General features: G+C 34.5%; 1 long non-coding RNA gene across 1 annotated transcript in view; it reads left to right on the top strand.

Moving 5' to 3' along the window:
* The window catches only part of LOC107570544 (uncharacterized), a 7,619-nt gene extending 3,516 nt beyond the window's left edge, over positions 1–4,103 (top strand). The window contains exons 3-4 of the long non-coding RNA XR_001607050.1: positions 3,369–3,449; positions 3,701–4,103. This is a non-coding gene — a long non-coding RNA (uncharacterized lncRNA). The remainder of the gene's footprint in view (positions 1–3,368; positions 3,450–3,700) is intronic.
* The last annotated feature ends 2,058 nt before the right edge of the window (positions 4,104–6,161 follow it).

The following is a 6,161-nucleotide window of genomic DNA, read 5'->3' on the forward strand; positions in this document are numbered from 1 at the left end:
AGTGTGAGTGAGTGTGTGTGTCTGTGTGTGAGTGTGTGCGTGTGAGTGTGAGAGTGTGTGAGTCTGAGTGTGTGAGTGTGTGTGTGAGTGTGAGTCTGTGTGAGTGTGAGTGAGTGTGAGTCTGTGTGAGTGTGAGTGAGTGTGTGAGAGCGAGAGTGAGTGAGTGAGTGAGTGAGTGAGTGAGTGAGTGAGTGAGTGAGTGAGTGAGTGAGTGAGTGAGTGAGTGAGTGAGTGAGTGAGTGAGTGAGTGAGTGAGTGAGTGAGTGAGTGAGTGAGTGAGTGAGTGAGTGAGTGAGTGAGTGAGTGAGTGAGTGAGTGAGTGAGTGAGTGAGTGAGTGAGTGAGTGAGTGAGTGAGTGAGTGAGTGAGTGAGTGAGTGAGTGAGTGAGTGAGTGAGTGAGTGAGTGAGTGAGTGAGTGAGTGAGTGAGTGAGTGAGTGAGTGAGTGAGTGAGTGAGTGAGTGAGTGAGTGAGTGAGTGAGTGAGTGAGTGAGTGAGTGAGTGAGTGAGTGAGTGAGTGAGTGAGTGAGTGAGTGAGTGAGTGAGTGAGTGAGTGAGTGAGTGAGTGAGTGAGTGAGTGAGTGAGTGAGTGAGTGAGTGAGTGAGTGAGTGAGTGAGTGAGTGAGTGAGTGAGTGAGTGAGTGAGTGAGTGAGTGAGTGAGTGAGTGAGTGAGTGAGTGAGTGAGTGAGTGAGTGAGTGAGTGAGTGAGTGAGTGAGTGAGTGAGTGAGTGAGTGAGTGAGTGAGTGAGTGAGTGAGTGAGTGAGTGAGTGAGTGAGTGAGTGAGTGAGTGAGTGAGTGAGTGAGTGAGTGAGTGAGTGAGTGAGTGAGTGAGTGAGTGAGTGAGTGAGTGAGTGAGTGAGTGAGTGAGTGAGTGAGTGAGTGAGTGAGTGAGTGAGTGAGTGAGTGAGTGAGTGAGTGAGTGAGTGAGTGAGTGAGTGAGTGAGTGAGTGAGTGAGTGAGTGAGTGAGTGAGTGAGTGAGTGAGTGAGTGAGTGAGTGAGTGAGTGAGTGAGTGAGTGAGTGAGTGAGTGAGTGAGTGAGTGAGTGAGTGAGTGAGTGAGTGAGTGAGTGAGTGAGTGAGTGAGTGAGTGAGTGAGTGAGTGAGTGAGTGAGTGAGTGAGTGAGTGAGTGAGTGAGTGAGTGAGTGAGTGAGTGAGTGAGTGAGTGAGTGAGTGAGTGTGTGAGTGTGAGTGTGTGTGTGTGTGTGTTTGTGTGTGTGTGTGCCAGTATTTGCTGTGGACAATCGTTGTCCTTAGTTATTTTGCAATATAATATAGAGGTAAATGAATGTAGTAGTTATTCATTTTGCATCAAGATCTGAGAATCTGGAACCGTTTGAAGTGCTTGGATGCATTTGGACATAATTAGTTTTGCCATTTGAACAATAATTTCTGAGTTTGAGTACACAAGCCCGTCTCCTAATCACAGGTGTGTGTTTTACATCAACTGAACTATTTGATCAGAAGAAAGTATGGCTGGAAATGTTGGTTTCAGATGTTTTAATTAGCAGGTCAGATTATTTCCAGGCAGTGCATGTTGGTTTATGAACTAATACTTCCCTGTGAATGGTTTTAGTGAAACGCTTGACATCTCAGAACAAAGATGACGCAACATCAAGAGCAGCTCTGTTTTCCCATTCGATGCGCTCCGTCATATTCAAGATGAAGCGCAGATTCCAGCCGCTCTAATATAAAAATGCCAGTCATATTTTAATGATTAGCAGACGACTGCACGGCTCATGGCCTGCTGAATGTTTGGACATGTGCAGACGATAGCTGACAGCATTTGTCAAAGCCTGTTTACAGCGGACTGCAGAAGAGAAAACAACAGCGAAATAAAAGAGTGTTTATCAGCATGTGTTATAATGTAGAAGAGCAGAGTCTTGACTTTCACATGTGCTGAGATGTTCCTGTTACACTCTACATTATCACATCCATCACGTATGTCTAAATACATAGGAAATCATATTTGTTAGAGTCCTTTTATCCAGGGTTGTTATAGTTAACTAATACTAAAACCATGAAAACGCATTTTCCTTACTTGAAGTAAATTTAGTTTTACTTCATGTAATAAAATAACTAAAAAGAAAACTGAAATAAAAATAATAAAAACTACACAGACATTTAAAAACAACAAAACTAGTAAAAATGTCAAACACAAAACTTTAACTAAAATGTACATGAAAGCAGAAAATATACAAATTTAATCTAATTCAAAATATTAGCAAAAACTATAATAGCATCTCAGCAATATTAAAATAACACGGCTTTTATCTCTATTTTAATGAGTTGAGTGAATTTTCTTCTTGGAAATATATTCAAACTGGAAATATTGTAGTATAGCAAAATAAGAGGTCAAAGGTTTTGTTTCCCAGGGTTATTATATCAACAAAAACTACAACTGAATGGTATTTTTTATTTTATTGTTTTATATTCTTTTCTATTTTTTTAATTAAATTAAATTAAATTAAATTAAATTAAATTAAATTAAATTAAATTAAATTAAATTAAATTAAATTAAATTAAATTAAATTAAATTAAATTAAATTAAATTAAATTAAATTAAATTAAATTAAATTAAATTAAATTAAATTAAATTAAATTAAATTAAATTAAATTAAATTAAATTAAATTAAATTAAATTAAATTAAATTAAATTAAATTAAATTAAATTAAATTAAATTAAATTAAATTAAATTAAATTAAATTAAATTAAATTAAATTAAATTAAATTAAATTAAATTAAATTTGATTTAATTTTTATTTAATTTTATTAAATTTTATTATTTAATTATTATTTATTCTATTTTATAATTTTATTTTATTCTTTTATTTTATTTTATAGTTTCATTTTAATTTAATTTTATAATTTTATTTAATTGTATTATTCTGTTTTTATTAAATTTTTATTTACTTTTTATTCTTTTATTTTCCTTTTTATCAGTTTATTTTGTTTTTGACTACTTTAGTTGTTTCATTTATTATTTTTAACTTTTTATTTTATTATTCTGTTTCATTTTGTTAATTTTTATTTGTTTTTATTTAGATATTTTTTTAATTAAAAAGAAAACAGAAATAAAAACTGATGCAAAATATGAATACAAAAAATATTAGTATCCCTGATACTAAAATAACTGTGTCCAGTCAAACGGTACAATATACAGATTCATTGCACTAAACAAATGTACTATTTCTAAAGATGCTCATCATATTAGTTTGTTTAATTAAAATATGACAGTGAATTGAACATAATACTTCAGTTTGACTGGACATTCATGTTTCTTTCTTTCTCAAATTGAAATGCTTCAAACAAAGCATGTTTAATTGGGAATATTGCTGTAATTGATAATTAAATCATCCTGTTTTGCAGAAGCACTTCAACCAATAAGAGCCATTTCCTGGCTGACATCACCCCACAGGAAGTGACATCATGACCGGAGCTCAAACATCAGTAAGTATCAGTGGATTTGACGACTTTATGAGTGTTTTGTGCTGTTAGTTGGTTGCTTTGCGTCTTTTCAAACCATTCACGTGTTTGGTAATATCAGTAAGATTACAAAAAGATGCTTCAAATCTAAAGTAGAAATGTCTCGCTGTAATTCTAAATGTCTGTTAAAGTATTTCATAGTAATATTTCTTTATTATACGACACACACAGCTAGATTTGTGTCTTAGTTCAGCGTTAAAGGCTCTTCCCTGCAGGAAGGACTGAAGGATGGTCTCTGTGGTGCACAAACAGACGTCAGTGAAGAGACACAGAGAGCCCGAGGACTAGACCGTCCACACAGAAATCTAGGTTCTGTCATCATTCCCTCACCTTCAGGCCGATCCAGACTCTTCTGAATTCTTTTCCTCCCATGAAGCGCAAAAGGAGAGATTCTGAATACGTACTGAATCACTAATGAAAGCGTCTCTGGTGGCCGCTGCGAGGGCTCTGGACATCATTAACTAACTTCTGATGAATTCATCGTTACGCCAAACAAGAAGACTGAGAGATGGATGCTGTACTGTAGGACAGCAGATTTTCTTTTATCTTACTTGACTTTGTTTAGCACTGAGAGGCTATATAGTGCATAGTGTGTATGTAGTATGACTTCATTTTGTTTTTTTGTTTTGTACTTCATTTTGTTTTTATTTGATATTTGTCATTATTGTTTTATGTTACTTTTTATTATTCTAATTTATTATACTTTTTTATTATTGTGTAATATATAATTTTTTTAACATATTTATATTTATTTTTAATATATTTGATTATTTTATATTTTAATTTAGTTTTTTGTTATTAAATTCTTTTTATTCATTTTAGTATGGTTGTCTTTTTATTGCATTTCATAACTCTTTATTTTTATTAATTTATTTTATTTTACTTGATCTGGTATTTCATTTGACTTTTTTATTATGTTAGTCTTGTATTTAATTATTCGGTTTTATTTCTGCTTTTTATTATTTTTTATTTAACTATTATTTAGTTTTATTATTCTATTTTTATTTTATTTTCAGTTTTTCCTTTTATTATTTTTCATTCTTTTTTTAGTTCATTTCATTTCATTTTATATACATATATATATATATATTACAATTTTGTGTATTTATTTTGTATTGTTTTAAATTTATTATTATATTTTTTTGCACTTATTTAATCTATTTTATTTTAGGGTTTGACAAGTTTGATAATGAGTTGACATATGCATGAAATGTATTTATCAATGAGAATCATCATCATTGCTGAGAATATAGAATTAAGCATCATGTTTCTGCAATGCAGTTAATGCATGACACTGAAAACGCTGAACAAAATGACGTTTTCCTTGTTCGTGCAAGCAAACTGGACCGTGACAGTCTTGGTTCGACTCCTGACCAATCAAACCAGTCCTATTCCAACCAGATGAAGTTTTATAACCATAACGCTCCTCTGGTGTTCTCACTGCGCTCTATTTGTGTTCGTGACCCTGCAGGGACCTGAAGTGATCATGTGGTGTGACCTCCAGTCGCTCTTCACTCTGAATATTAGATTTCAGATGTGCTGCTTTCACACAGATATGATGAGACGGGATGCATTCGTTCGCAGCTGAACATGATAATGTCCTTTCTGAGTTACTCAGCGCTAACGCGTCACAGATGCTGGAGAAGCTGATCGTCTCAGGCGGTGGACCTCCCGCACTGAGAGAGAAACAGCACCAAACCTGAAGAACATGTCAGATCCTTCAGTGAGTCTTAGCCAATGCAACATACTCGTCTTAAAGTGTTAGTTCACCCAAAAATTAAAATTGGCTTGTGTTTTACTCACCCTCGAGGCATCCCAGGTGTGTATGACTTTCTTCTTTCAGACGAATCCAGTCGGAGTTATATTAAATATTGTCCTGGCTATTCCAAGCTCTATCATTGCAGTCAGCGGGTGTTGCAGTGCTTCAGTCCAAAAGTCGTCAAATAAAGCGAGCGCATCCATAATAAATGTGTCTTACACGGCTCCGGGGGGTGAATAAAGGCCTCCCGTAGCGAATCCATGCGTTTTTGTAAGAAAAATATCCATATTTAAAACGTAATAAACACGTTTCTCTCACTTCCAGTATCTGTCATACACGGAAGACAGCACGTATGTGCAGCGCGCGCCTCTGAGATATGCTAGTCTCGCGAGTTTGTTAACAGGATCAAAGGAAGTAAAGTGTCCTAACTTCAGCAAAGGAAAACCAGTCTCCTCTTGGCTTATATCGAAATCCTCCGACATTCTTCTTTGCAAATCCTCGGTTTGTACTTCTAATTCGTGACCGGCGTTTTGTTTTGTTCTCTCTCCGCATTCATATGGAGGACGAAACCTGCGAAACAGTAAATAAATAAATAAATATGCAAATGAATAAATGTCTTTATAAATACACAAATTCTTGTTTAAATACATATAGAAATAATTAAATGTGAGTAAAGTAGGCAAATAAATAAAATAAATTGGTGGACAAATGGAAAAGGAAACTCATCCTATTTATTTTCCTTTGATCACTCATTTATTTCTGAATGTAGTTCTGCATTTATTGTTCCTCTGAGCAACATGCTAATGAGAGGGTGTTAATTATGGACTTGCTCGGGTCATGTGATAGCAGGGGGCGTGGCTTTCCCGCTGACAGGAGATGCATGGTGTAAATCCAGTATAGCCTAGTAAAGTCACTTT

This window comes from Sinocyclocheilus grahami, unplaced genomic scaffold, assembly GCF_001515645.1.
Source record: "Sinocyclocheilus grahami isolate Dianchi unplaced genomic scaffold, SAMN03320097.WGS_v1.1 scaffold1473.1, whole genome shotgun sequence".
NCBI lineage: Eukaryota > Metazoa > Chordata > Actinopteri > Cypriniformes > Cyprinidae > Sinocyclocheilus > Sinocyclocheilus grahami.